Source organism: Pinus tabuliformis, chromosome 8 (assembly GCF_031772625.1).
Source record: "Pinus tabuliformis cultivar Carrire ecotype Pingquan chromosome 8, CPIR1, whole genome shotgun sequence".
Lineage (NCBI taxonomy): Eukaryota > Viridiplantae > Streptophyta > Pinopsida > Pinales > Pinaceae > Pinus > Pinus tabuliformis.
This window is the reverse complement of record NC_142294.1, coordinates 542,100,983-542,114,391: the sequence shown is the minus strand read 5'-3', so window position 1 is coordinate 542,114,391 and position 13,409 is coordinate 542,100,983. Positions and strand designations below refer to the sequence as shown.

Sequence of the window (13,409 nt, the reverse complement as noted above, 5' to 3'; positions counted from 1 at the left end):
TAACCTAGAATTCAAACTTTTTTTGACTTATTATTGGATTTTTGAAAAATCAATTTTATTTTTTTTTTGGCTCTAGGGTGTGCTTGAGCAACTCTTTTGGAGATGTTTAATCACTAAGAAAACTCTATTTTTTATAGAGTACCTAAACCCTTAGTTATATATGGCTTATAATTTATAACAATTATTTAGATCCTTTGTTCGGGGGAAAGTAGTTTGTGTAAATCTTCTAATTCTATGTATTGGTGTATCTATATCCAACAATAATTTCGATTATAATTTATTTTTTAAATAATTTAAAAAATAAAAAATAAAAAATATTTTAAACTATTAATTTAATTTTTAAAATTATATAATTATTCTAAAAATAAATTTAATAAATATTAATTATAATTAAGATTGAGATAAACACAATAACTATCAGTTAAACAACTCTTTTTATTTTTAATGTTTTTTTACAATTTCCTTGTGCACCATCACATAATATTATTTAGGATAATTATTAATGTAATAGTTTAAATTTTGTATGTTTTTTTTTCCGTATATTTTTTGGTCAATTTTATCCAAATTTTTTTTTTGAAATTACAAGTATGAATTTTGAAATCTACAAGTATAAGTCATAGACATAATTTTAAATGTCAAATCTATTTATGTATTCAGGAACACAATTTATATTTTAGAAACCATGATTTTAACCAAAAAAAATTATAAATTTATATAAAAAAGTAACCAACATAAACATTTAAAATACACAATTACTAATTGCATGAATAAATATGCCTATTTTGAAATAGGATATTCTAAAATTGTAATTTAATTATAATAATTAATAAATAGATTATAAAACTTCTATACAATATTCATCGAATATTTTAGAAATAATTATGATAAAAATTAAAATTTATTTAGAAATAATTAAATCAATTTTAAATTTCAATATAATTAAAAAACTATAAAATATAATTAAAATAAATATTTTCAATATGAAATAAATTATGGTTTTTTTTAAATTCAAAATTGTGTAACCAAACCTATTTATAACTTAAAACTTTACATAAATTAACCTATGTGAATTTTTTTTATGTTATGTTAATGATATGATACATACACATATTGTTCGCTACACACGACCCATTTATAAAAGATAGACATCACAATTATAAGCAACCTTAATACTACATAACATAGCATAAGCCACGGAGTAAATTTCATCACATCCCACTAAACCTTACGACCCACCATCGAAAATAAATATTATTTAGCAGGCTCCAGCTTTAGTCTGGTGACTCGGTGAGCGACCTGCATAATTTTACAGTCGATTGCTTGCTAAAGAAAATAAGCTAGTAGACTCTGGCATGGAGTTTTGACTTTGGGGCAGCGTTATCCATTCATAGTTTTAAAGTCAATGATCAATAATGTGAGAAGCTAGTAGGCTCTAGCATGGAGTTCTGACATCGTAGGAGCGTGATTCGTTGAATTCTTCTCCTCAGAATGACCTAGAGGTAAGAGATGCGAGGCTACAAAATGTAATATATTGAGCACTAAAATGCAACGTCACGATGGTATGTACTGATAACATGACACAACATGACCCGTCTAGAGCTCACGATGGTATGTACTGATAACATGACACAACATGACCCGTGGAGAGCTTGGGGATCGAATCCGAGCAAGGAACATAGTAAAATACGAAGGTGTCAAATAATGCCTGATACAAACTTTTCAGGGCATATATTGACTTTCTCTGAGTATTTAGCGGCAGAAATAGAACTCAAACCAATCACAGGCTTAGATTGACAATTCATTACAGTCCTACATCGATCAAACTAGCTATATGGAACATTACAATTAATTTTTTTATATTTTTACAACTTCCCAGGGTTTGTAAGGCCATGTTTGTACTAGTATATGTAATTTCGATGAAAGAAGATGATAATATGTGACATGTTTGAAAAGGAATTACAGAAAATTTCAATGAAAGTGAATGAGAATATGTGACATCTGTTTGATGACGAATTACAGAAACCAGACCGCTACGTTAGGTCTTTAATACATAATCAGTTTTGTTCCATAGCGGGAGGAAGCGTCAGAGAGACCGCGTGCCGTAGGGTCACACAAGACGCGTGAGTTGCTTCAGACACTTGTTTTTGGGTTTTTATCTGGATTGTAGTCTTCCTTTCATTTCCCTTCGCTCTTCGTAATTGATTATTAGATTAAGAAATTATTTTAATGTTTATTAGGTTAAAGATAGTTTATGTGATATATTGTTTTTTTATTTGCTTGATATATTTCTTGTTTTTTTATGTGAAGTTTCACAATAAATGCTTCAGTTTTTTAACAAACCCATAGCTAAAGAGATTATCTCAAGAACTAGTGGCTAGGGTATCTGTATATCTTGCATATTGTCTTTGAATGCCTGGCATTCTAAAATGAAATGCTGCTGAATAGATTATCCCAAGAACTAGATGCCAATTTATTTTGGATAACTTTTCATATTGTTTTTGAAGGCCTCACATTCTAAAATGAAATAAGGCTGAATAGATTATCCCAAGAACTAGCTACCGAAATATCTGCATAAATTTCCATATTGTCTTTGAAGACCTCACATTCTAAAATGAAATGTTTTTCTCTTTCCATTTTTTGGGAAGAACAAAAAATGCATACTCTTTTCTCCCACACTTTTTTTTGGTCTTTTCAAATCTTTAAAAACCTCACATTCTAAAATGAAATGCTTTTCTCTTTACATTTTTGGGAAGAACAAAAAATGCATACTCTTTCCTCCCACACTTTTTTTGGTCTTTTCAAGTAGTTGATGAGAATTAGTCCTAACCAATAAGAATTTTGGTTGATGACTGAGTGGAATTAAACATTTCAATATAGTATTTTTTATTTCTTCTGAATTAAAAACAGAAAACCCACAAATTTTATTCATCTCTTTACTCAATTACATCATGCTTATATATGAATTCCTAACCACTCATAACTAACTCTGTTCAACTACTTATAACTAATTCTGATCAACTGCTCATAACTGCTTCATAACTAAATCTATTTCTCATTATTTTCACATCCTCCCTTAATGGAGAAATGGATTTTCTACCATACCTAACTGACTTCTAGAACTTGTACTTTGAACATCTGCTGTATTCTCTATCTAACTACTGCATTAACAGAGGGTAGTTGGGATTAATACCTTTCTACCACTTCCCCTTAATTCCAACTATATAACAAACTATATATTCTTAATGATGACGACTTAAACTTTAACTTGCCTGCTGGTCTAAGTCTCAGCTAGGCTTACAACAAAACATTTCATTTTTGCCTTCTTATTAAAAGGTCCATGCTTGTTCCTTTTCCATTGCTGGTGCAGTTTCATCTTCACCTTTTTGGGTTTCCTTATGAAATTCCTTTGCTCCTTGCGTACATACTTAAGGTCAACAACCTCTTTTGGATTAAGAGGCAATGCAAGATCTCGAACGAGGTAATTTAATTCATGTTCTCCCCACTTTCCATGAGGAACCAACGAAGGAGTCACCAAAACGCAGTCATCTTTGAACATGAGCGACCTTCGAAGAACATCCATGGTAGTATCCTCCAATGTAGGAGTCATCTTGAAAGTAGATCCAATAAAACTTCTAACAACCGGGCAAGTTTTAATCTCAGTGATTTCTTCAACAGCGTGATTCTCAACAACATGAGCGTGATTCTCAACAACATGAGTGATTTCTTCAGGGACATGATCTTCAATAACATGAAACTCTTTGTCAATGGACTCAAAAACACTGCTAATCCCAAATGGGTTCATGAAAAAATGATCATTAAAAGGATCATTGTCAAAAAAATCTAAAATAATAGACATATCAGTTAGCTTTATCACACTTCAATCAGCTTTATCACACTTCAAACAAAACGACTTCAATCAGCTTTATCACACTTCAAACAAAACGCCTTTTCTACTGCTTCTCTCTGCTCTCCTTGGCCCTCCGAGCTCCTTCAATTAGACCAGCTGTCACAAATGGTGGTCACTACCAGCACTCTCTTGAACAAGACCCACTTACACAAGTTTTTGCAACAAAACAAAGAAAACCGGGCCCACTGAAAAAGAATATGACCTCGGTAGTACAGACCTCACTTCTGATTAATGAATAAAACAATACCGCAGGTTTTCGACAGGGGTCTTGGCAGCACGCGGACGGTTGGTTCTTGACAGCAACTCACTTCTATCCATAACTGCTATAGAACATGATCAATTGCTGGATTGAAAACCTACTGAAACAACCAAATAGCTTAACTCCTACGATGCTACCTCCGCTCCTACAAAACGGACCTCCCAATGTCCTTGCATGGTTGGATGAAGGACAGGGAATTTAACTTTTTCCTGTAACTGTAATAGTAAAATACTTCAGTTAACGCTTCAAACCAATCGCCTAAAGTCAAACCAATCGCCTAAAGCTGTTCTCGAGCATATGAGTAATATCAACAACCGCCAAACTATGAGTGACTCATTTTCCTCGACCCTTTATAGGAATTCGACTCTTACAGTTGATTGTAGTATAATTTTGAAAATTTCAACGGTTCTCGACAGCACACGGTTCCGATGGCTGCAATTCTCGGATGGCTGCAACGATAGTGAAATCTCGAATGAAAAAAAAAAAAAAACGCAGTCAAGTTTTCCTTACCAAAAATCCAATATTCGATAACCTTTTCCGCAACTTTGCTTGGCACGTCGAACAGAGGAATGGGCTCCTCAGCGACCAGGTCTCCCAAGATCTGAATCAATTTTATAACCTCCGACTGCACTGCCGCCTTCACTGGCAGGTTGACAGTTCAACACAATCACGTTTCTCAGTAGATGATCCCTGCATCGGGAACTTGGCCTGGGACCTTCACGCAGGCTTTACACAGCCTCCTCTCTCACAGCAAGACTTCACGGCTTCTCACGCTGCAACACGCCCTCTCCACTGCAACAGACAACAAGACTTCACGGACAGCCTCTCACACCTTCAACGCACAGCCACGGCTTTACACAGCCGCTCACGGATCTTCACGGCCTTGGCTTCAGGCCAGACTCCTCTCACGCAACAGAAAGTCACCACACCAACACGGATACCAACACCACAGCGTCAAACTGCACAACGCCTCCGGAACTGCACTCTTCACATCGGGTTCACCACGCCAACACGGGTACCAACACCACAGTGCCAAAAATCCAAGTTCTGGACAGGGTCAACGATTCCAACAGTTCAAAAAACGAACCGGCTTCACACAGCCTTCAGCAACCGGCTTCACACAGCCTTCAGCAACTCGGCTTCACACAGCCTCTGCTCAATAAAACAGCAAACTCACACACTCAAGTTTGAAACCACGTACCCAGCCTCTCACGCCTTCTACTCCTCTGCTGTTTTCTTTACGGCTCTATTCCTCTGCTGGGCTCCACGCAGGTGGCACAAACCTCGGCCTTCCTCACCTGCCCTCTCACCCCAGCTCAAACCCTGAGCTCTGATACCAAATTAAAAACAGAAAACCCACAAATTTTATTCATCTCTTTACTCAATTACATCATGCTTATATATGAATTCCTAACCACTCATAACTAACTCTGTTCAACTACTTATAACTAATTCTGATCAACTGCTCATAACTGCTTCATAACTAAATCTATTTCTCATTATTTTCACATTCTGAGATCCTTATCCAAGTACACTTGTGAAACTTAAGTTCAAGAAAATACCCCATTTACTAAAAAGATTTGTTATTTTGCTACATCAAATTTTTTTCTGTTGTACAATCTGTCATTAAAAACAACCAGCCTATCTATACTCTTCCATTTGCTCAATTTTTTTTAAATACCTTATGACTCTTATCATAAATATTGCTTCAATAGTAACAGTCTGTGTATCACTTAACAAGATAGCATAAGAAACTCACTTTTAATTTTGAATTTGTTTGTAATCAAATATTTCTGAATTTTCTGAATTTATTTTAATTTTAATAAATTCAAAAAACAAAATGTCGATTCTTCTCTGGTTTTTGAAATTGATTTTAAATTTCAAAAATAATTTTAACGGTAAAAATTGTAGATTTTGAAAATATTTTCGAATTATAGAACATGACTGAAGGGTGGAACAAATAATAATTCACTTTTTACTGATATCCATGGAATTCCTAATATTCTAAGCTCTGCCCACGACACACAACCGTAACTTTTATTAGACCAATGCCATCCACCGACACAAATACCGTTATATACATCTATAAATACTTGTAGCTTCGCATAGACGATTCTCAGTATTCAGTAGCAAACTTGAATACTATTATCTCCCATCTCAGATTTTGAGTACTAGCTCAGCTAACGATCAACTCCCAGTTGTAATCCAAGGTGAGAACTTGGGTAGCAATAGATAGTCTTTCAGGCGTTGTGATAGACGTTTTTGGGATGCATATTTGTAAGCAAATTAATGTTTGGAATGACTTCATTTTCTGTTTCTTTTATGTCGGTTTCCAGGGAGGGGAAATGGCGCAGACTCTGTGCCATAAGGTGACCCTCTTTGCTATATTATTTTGTGCCTTAGCTGGGGCTGCAGTAAGCGACAACCTTGTAGTGGGCTATTACAATACTATTTGTCCACAAGCTGAACCCATTGTGAGTCGGGTAGTTACCAGCGTGTTCCTTAACTTTACTGTCCCATTGTGCGGATAGGGATAGTGCATCACTGGTACTCGTCTTAAACATCATACATGACTACAACTGAATTGAGTATAGCATAGCATAGCGGAAATGCTCAATGATTTCTAATAATGAATCAAGATTGATCGCAGGCATCTCCATCCCTCTCTGCTGGGATGTTCCAGCTGGAAGAAAGGATGGAAATATTTCACTAGCTTCCAATATTCGGGGAAATCTACCTCCCCCTACCTTCAATGTAACCCAGCTAACTCAGCTATTTGCATCCAAAGGTCTATCCCAGGACGAGATGGTTACATTTTCAGGTATATTCTCAGACCTGCAAATCATCAATATGTCAATACTAGTAGATGATACAAATGGTTGAGCAAAAGCATTTGTCGAGTATAATCATGTTTGTATTGTTTGCGCGAATGCAGGAGCACACACAATTGGTGTATCTCACTGTTATTCATTCGCCGGTAGGCTCTTCAATTTCAACGGCACGAGTACGACGGACTCGTCCCTTGATCCGACGTATGCACAGATACTAAAGCAGAGTTGTCCCCAAGGCAGCCCTAGTAACGTCAACACGACCGTGTTCATGGATCCTCATACGCCACTCACGCTGGACAACGTCTATTACGACGAAGTTATAGCTAACCGTGGTCTGTTTACATCTGATGCAACCCTCCTTACAGATCCAAACACCAAATCCAGTGTGACTGCAAACTCGGGGCTTGACTTGGTAGGATGCCAGAAAAAATTTGCTACCGCCATGACAAAAATGGGAGAGATTAGTGTCTTGACTGGCAAGCAGGGAGGAGTCCGGGCCAACTGCACGGTTGCAAACAGTTAAAACAGATTGGAAATTTCCCTTTCGTTGGATTAAAATTTACATTCTTAATTCAATTAGAAATGTGTTTGTGCTTAACCACGATTAAATTATATGTACTCCTGTCTCTTCAACACGTGTATTAACTGTTACATTCCCTTGGTAAAATAATAAATCATCACAAGAATTCTTCTATAAATTTTGGGTGTAAGTACTCTATAACTTTTTGGTGACCTGACGATATTGGAAATTGAGCGCCTGTAGTTTCGAAATTATATTCGCTGATTTTTAAACCATAGTTCGAGTTAGATCATATTACTAAAGTGGTTATCGGAAATTCAAACTCATTCCTCAAACAACTGAATAAAATGAGAGAAAAAACGATGTCCCCTGCCATTAACAACCACCCCTTCTCCGAAAGAAGATAATAAATTTCTATAAAGTGGAAAACTAATGTCAATTTCTATAAAGTGGAAAATTAATGTCACAGTCTTGGTAATCATTTAGGGAATTTTTCAAATTCTAAATATATATAGTATGATTTTAGAATTAAACGTGATTATAATTTCTTGTGCTGAATAACATAGTTTATTTATATATAAATAATAAAGGGGGAATTGCGTGTTCTTGGTTTACATTTATTTTTCCATCAACATTCCAAATATTAGAGTTAGGAGCAACAAATTCCTACTGACGTAGTCAAATTACACTTTCAATTGCACGAATTTAACAATTTGATAAGTTTTTATAATCACATCAATTTATAAGTTATTGGTTATTTGCTTTCTATGAAGTTTAATCTTCAATTTGATAAGATTTTATAATCACATCAATTCATAAGTTATTGATTATTTGCTTTCTATGAAGTTTAATCTTCAATTTATAAGTTATTGATTATTTGTTTTTTATATTTAAATTTTATGAGGGGTCATCGTGAGAATTATTTGTGCGTTAAAATTGGTTTATGGTGTATTTAAATCAGTTTTTTACAATTAAGAAAATAACATTTTATAGGTAGGTAGATAGTTTTTCTCGTTCAAGCTGATATTTAGATTTAATTCTGCAAAGACAATATCTAGTAAGTGAGTAGATAGTTCTTCTATCCAACATTATGCAACAACAAAATTTCCTAGTTGAATACATCATTTTTCTATCAACTTAATTGCTAATACTTAGATTTACTTGTAATGTTTAAGTTTATATATATATATATATATATATATAAATGAAAAATTGTAAAATAATAAGTAAGTCTATGTTAAGTTTAATAGCAACACATATACATTATATATAAAAATTAGCAGGAAAGTAAAAGTTAGCATATGTGAGTGTGATGGTCTTATAGGTTCAGTTGGCGATGGTCTCACAGGATGAGTTGGTGAATATGGAAAAAACAAAATATGTTACTATATAGAGATGATATGTTAAATTTAATTGAAAAAAATATATTTGCACCCTCCCTTTCATTCTAGAGTGATTAAAGTATTAAGTTATTGGCATACATATAGAATAAGATCAATCAAACTAGATAGCATATGTGATTGTAAATTAATTATGGTGCGTTATGATGAAATGGTGGTGATGCAAATATGAAAAACAAGAATATGTTAATACGGACAAATGATTTGATCATGACAAAACAAAACCTGAAGAGACAAGATGGGCGATTGTATAGAAAATGTTTTTCTATGTTGCGGAGTACATATTTCAGTGGTGGAATAAATGTTTGACCATACATATTTCACCAACCCTTCATTAAATGTCCATTTGTTCTGAAATGCTTGATGTGTGTTGAGGAATGGTCTGATGTGTTGCGGAATGGGGAATTTGTACTCCTACTCATAACTTCATTTATTTTTTCCTTTAGCCGCAAAACAAAATCTGCAACTTGAAATTAAAGGTGTACCACACGTATGGTTGTTGTTAGTTTAATAACTACAATGGTTGAGATTATCTTTTCCAATACTCCTTTCTCTGACATTATAAGGCATTATTGTTAAAAAAATGGAAAGAAAAAGTAGAATGAAACTTACAAATTGAGACTAGCAGCTCAAAGGTGAGCCGAGCTACACTTGAAGAATGCCCAACAAGTATTGCTCTAATCCGTTAATCATAAAATCATAAATATATAAGTTTACATTCAATTTAGGGAGATCAAAACTATCTCCTAGAAAATATGAAGTAAGTCTAAACTAAGACACACACAAGCGTGAAACAAACTTTCTCCATTATTTTCAACTCTCCCCCTTAATGGATAAAGGTTCACTTGCACACCTAACATCTCCCTAAACAATTCAACTTTGATCTTCCCAAGAGGCTTGGTGAAGATATGAACTACATTTTCACAGGTGTTACAATATTCAAGAAAAATATGTTTGAACTAAACCTTTTCTCTGACAAAATGAAATTGTGTATCTATATGTTTTGTGCTTTTATGAAAGACAGAATTATTTGCCAGCTTGATTGAACTTTGGTTGTCGCACTTAATCACAAAAGGATCATTTTGTTCTTCTCTTGTATCATGAAGAAGTCCTCTCAACAAAATTGCTTCACAAGTGGTTGCACACACAACTTAATGCTCTGCTTCTACTGATGATAAATATACAATACCCTACTTTTTACTACTCCAAGAAATGACCCTAGACCCAAAATTGAAAGCTTACCTAGTTATAGATCTTTTATCTTCCAGATTTCGAACCCAATCTAAATTTGAATAGCTTGTCAGTTTAACATAAAAAGAATAAGTATATTTAATGCCATAATTTATGGTTCCTTGAAGATACCTTAAGACACCTTTTGATTTTCCATCCAATGATTTTCAAGAGGTTTTGTCATAAACTGACTCAACACACTGACTGAATATCCTAAGTCAGGTCAGGTTGTAGTCAAATAAATCAAACTTCCACCTAGTTGTATGTATAATGTAGTATGCACCTCTTTAGAACCATCATCACTTTGAAATTTAACATTTTATTGTATAGGTACTAAAGTAGCTTTACATTGATCCATTCTAAATTTCTTCAACAAGTCCCTGACATACTTTCCTTCAGTAAGAATTTTTTTTCCAGAATCGCTCTGGACTTCAATATCTAAACAATAATGTAGTTTTCCAAGGTCCTTCATTTCAAATACCCATGACATCTGCACTTTAATTTCTTCAACCAATTCATCAAAATTTCCAGTAACAATTAAATCATGATCATATAAAGAAATCAACACAATCTACCCTTTTGAATCAAATGTGGTATACAAATTTGGATCAAGTTTACTTCTCTTATAACCAAGTTGTAAGAAGAAAGATTCTAGTTTCTCACACCAAGATCTGGAGGCTTGTTTCAACCCATAAAATGCCTTCTTTAATTTACAGACCAAGTGTTCTTACCCCTTTTTAATGAACCCTTCTAGTTGTGTTAAATATAGTTCTTCCTTCAACTCCCCATTCAGAAAAGAAGATTTTATATCTAACTAGTGTAAGCTCCAATGGTACTTTGTAGCTAGAGCTATTAAGATTCTAATAGTATTTAACTTAGCTACATGAGAAAAAGTCTCCTCATAATCAATTCCTTCTTTCTGTGAGTACCCTTTGGCCACCAACCTAACTTTATACTTCTCTACACTACCATTTTCTTTGAACTTAGGTTTATATAGGCATTTAAAACTAATTCCTAGGTTTTATTTTTAATTATGGACTCATAATCTGCTTTCATAGTTGACCTCCATTCATCATACTGATTTGCTTCATTATAATGAATGGGCTCAACAACCTTTAAAATACTAGTCATAAGAGAATAATCTTTGTAACTTGAAGGAGTATGTCGTCCCAATCTCCTTGGTAACAAACTTGCCTCAATTCTTCCTTGGATGATTTCTTTCTCACCTCTCAATGGACTTCGACTGCTGAATGTATCCACATCACTAGATTCCTCTTTCCGATGCTGCTGCTGCAAATGACTATCTTTGGCTTCATCATTGCTGTCATCAATCACTAAAGGCATGTGCCACTCCTCATAACTTCTGTCCTTATTCTCTTCATCAAAATTTTCATGGAAGATAACATTTGTACTCGCAAATACCTTGTGAGTAGATGGATTAAACATCTTATATGCTTTGAAAACAAAACAATACCCTACAAATATGCATTTTATAGCTTTAGCATTCAATTTATTCCTATCTTCCTTAGGAATGTGTGCAAAATATTTAGAACCAAATACTCTCAAGTGATGGATTGTAGGTTTAAAACCATACAAAGCCTCAAATGGAATCATGATATCAAGACACATAGTTGGACTTATGCTCTTTAAGTAAACTACAGTAACAATTGCTTCTGGCCAAAAACCATTGGATAGGTTCTTACCTATAATCATGCTATGTGCACACTCCACCAAAATTTTGTTCTTTCTTTCTACAACCCCATTCTATTATGAAGTGTGGGGTGTAAATTGTTTCACTATTCCATGATCTCTGCAACATTTGATGAATTTTCCAAGCATGTATTCTACTCCTTGATCTGAGTGGAGAATTTTAATGACTTTTCTTGTTTGTTTTTCAACTAAATTTATAAATTCTTTAAAGTACTCGAAAGAATAACTTTTCCTTCTAAGAAAGTATACCCAGGTATACCATGTGCAGTCATCAATAAAAAACAAGAAATATTAAGCTCCACCTAAGGACCTTGCCTACATAGGTCCATAAATATCAATATGTACAAGTTAGTGTATATCTTTCTTTCTCCAATTTAAGCTAGAGGGAATTTCATCCCTATGTAATTTTCCAAGTGTGCATCCTTCACATTCAATATGTTCATTTATTAAAATAGGAAGCCCATCAACCATACCTTATTTATGTAGCAACAATAAATCATGAAGGTTGATGTGACCAAACCTTTGATTCCAATGATTTTATGTTTGCATAATCGTTTAAGTGAAAGCTTGATGTGGCATGCTTCTAACAATCAACTTATATAAGCCTCCAACTTGTACTCCTAATGTAACTGACTTCTGATGATCCAAAATATCCTTTACAACACATTAAGTTTTGAAAAATTCTACCTTTAAATTATGATCTGTAATCATGGAGACATAGATCAAATTGTTGGAGTTAATGCTTACATTCCATATTTAAGAAGTTGGTTTGTGATGGTTGAGAAATTCTCTCAACCTCTCTATCTAATTTAGGAATAAGTTGGATCTCAGAAACTCTATTTAGTAGAGTAATCTGAATGTAAATCCGTATGTGAATGTCTTTGCACATACACCATTTGTGCATAATATATGATTGAGTTTCTGTAATTGTGTTGTTTTAGCCATTTTTATCATGGTATCAGAGCGTAGGATTAGAGGCTTGTGTGTTGTGTTGTGATAAAATTCCTAGAACTGAGATGAGCTTCCGTTCAAAAGTTGTTTGCTTTGTGTTCTGGACAACATATTCTCTATTTTTTAAAATTGCTGCCATATCTCCAGTCCAGTCCAGTCCAGCCACGGAATTAGGGAAGTGACCACAGATTTTCAGAACGTAATACATGGAGTGAACGAGAAGATCTGCATATTTTTCATTCATTTGCTTCACAGACCGACCTTCCTTCTCATGTAGACACTTCACACTGTGACATATTATGTCCTATGCTCTGAACGTGGGAAATCGCTTAAGAGGGAGAAAAATTTACAAGATCTCCATCTGAGTTCATATAAATCATGGGTTCAAACCATGATCAAGTGCTGTCAGAATAGCAGTTGGAGGGGATTCTTGCGCGAGAGAAGTGGAGCTCCGTGAAGGAAGAGGAGATGTTCGACAGATGGGACATGTTGCGTGTAGGCGAAGCCATTCGTCGATGCAATCCATGTGGAACATGTGATCGCAATCAGGAATAATCCTCACATTCTCCGGCTCCTTGTAATCGCTTAGGCAAATTGAGCA

At 34.4% G+C, this 13,409-nt stretch overlaps 1 pseudogene; it reads left to right on the top strand.

The window, feature by feature from the left end:
* The first annotated feature begins 6,511 nt into the window (after window positions 1-6,511).
* Window positions 6,512-7,520, top strand: LOC149236561 (peroxidase 5 pseudogene; annotated as a pseudogene).
* The last annotated feature ends 5,889 nt before the right edge of the window (window positions 7,521-13,409 follow it).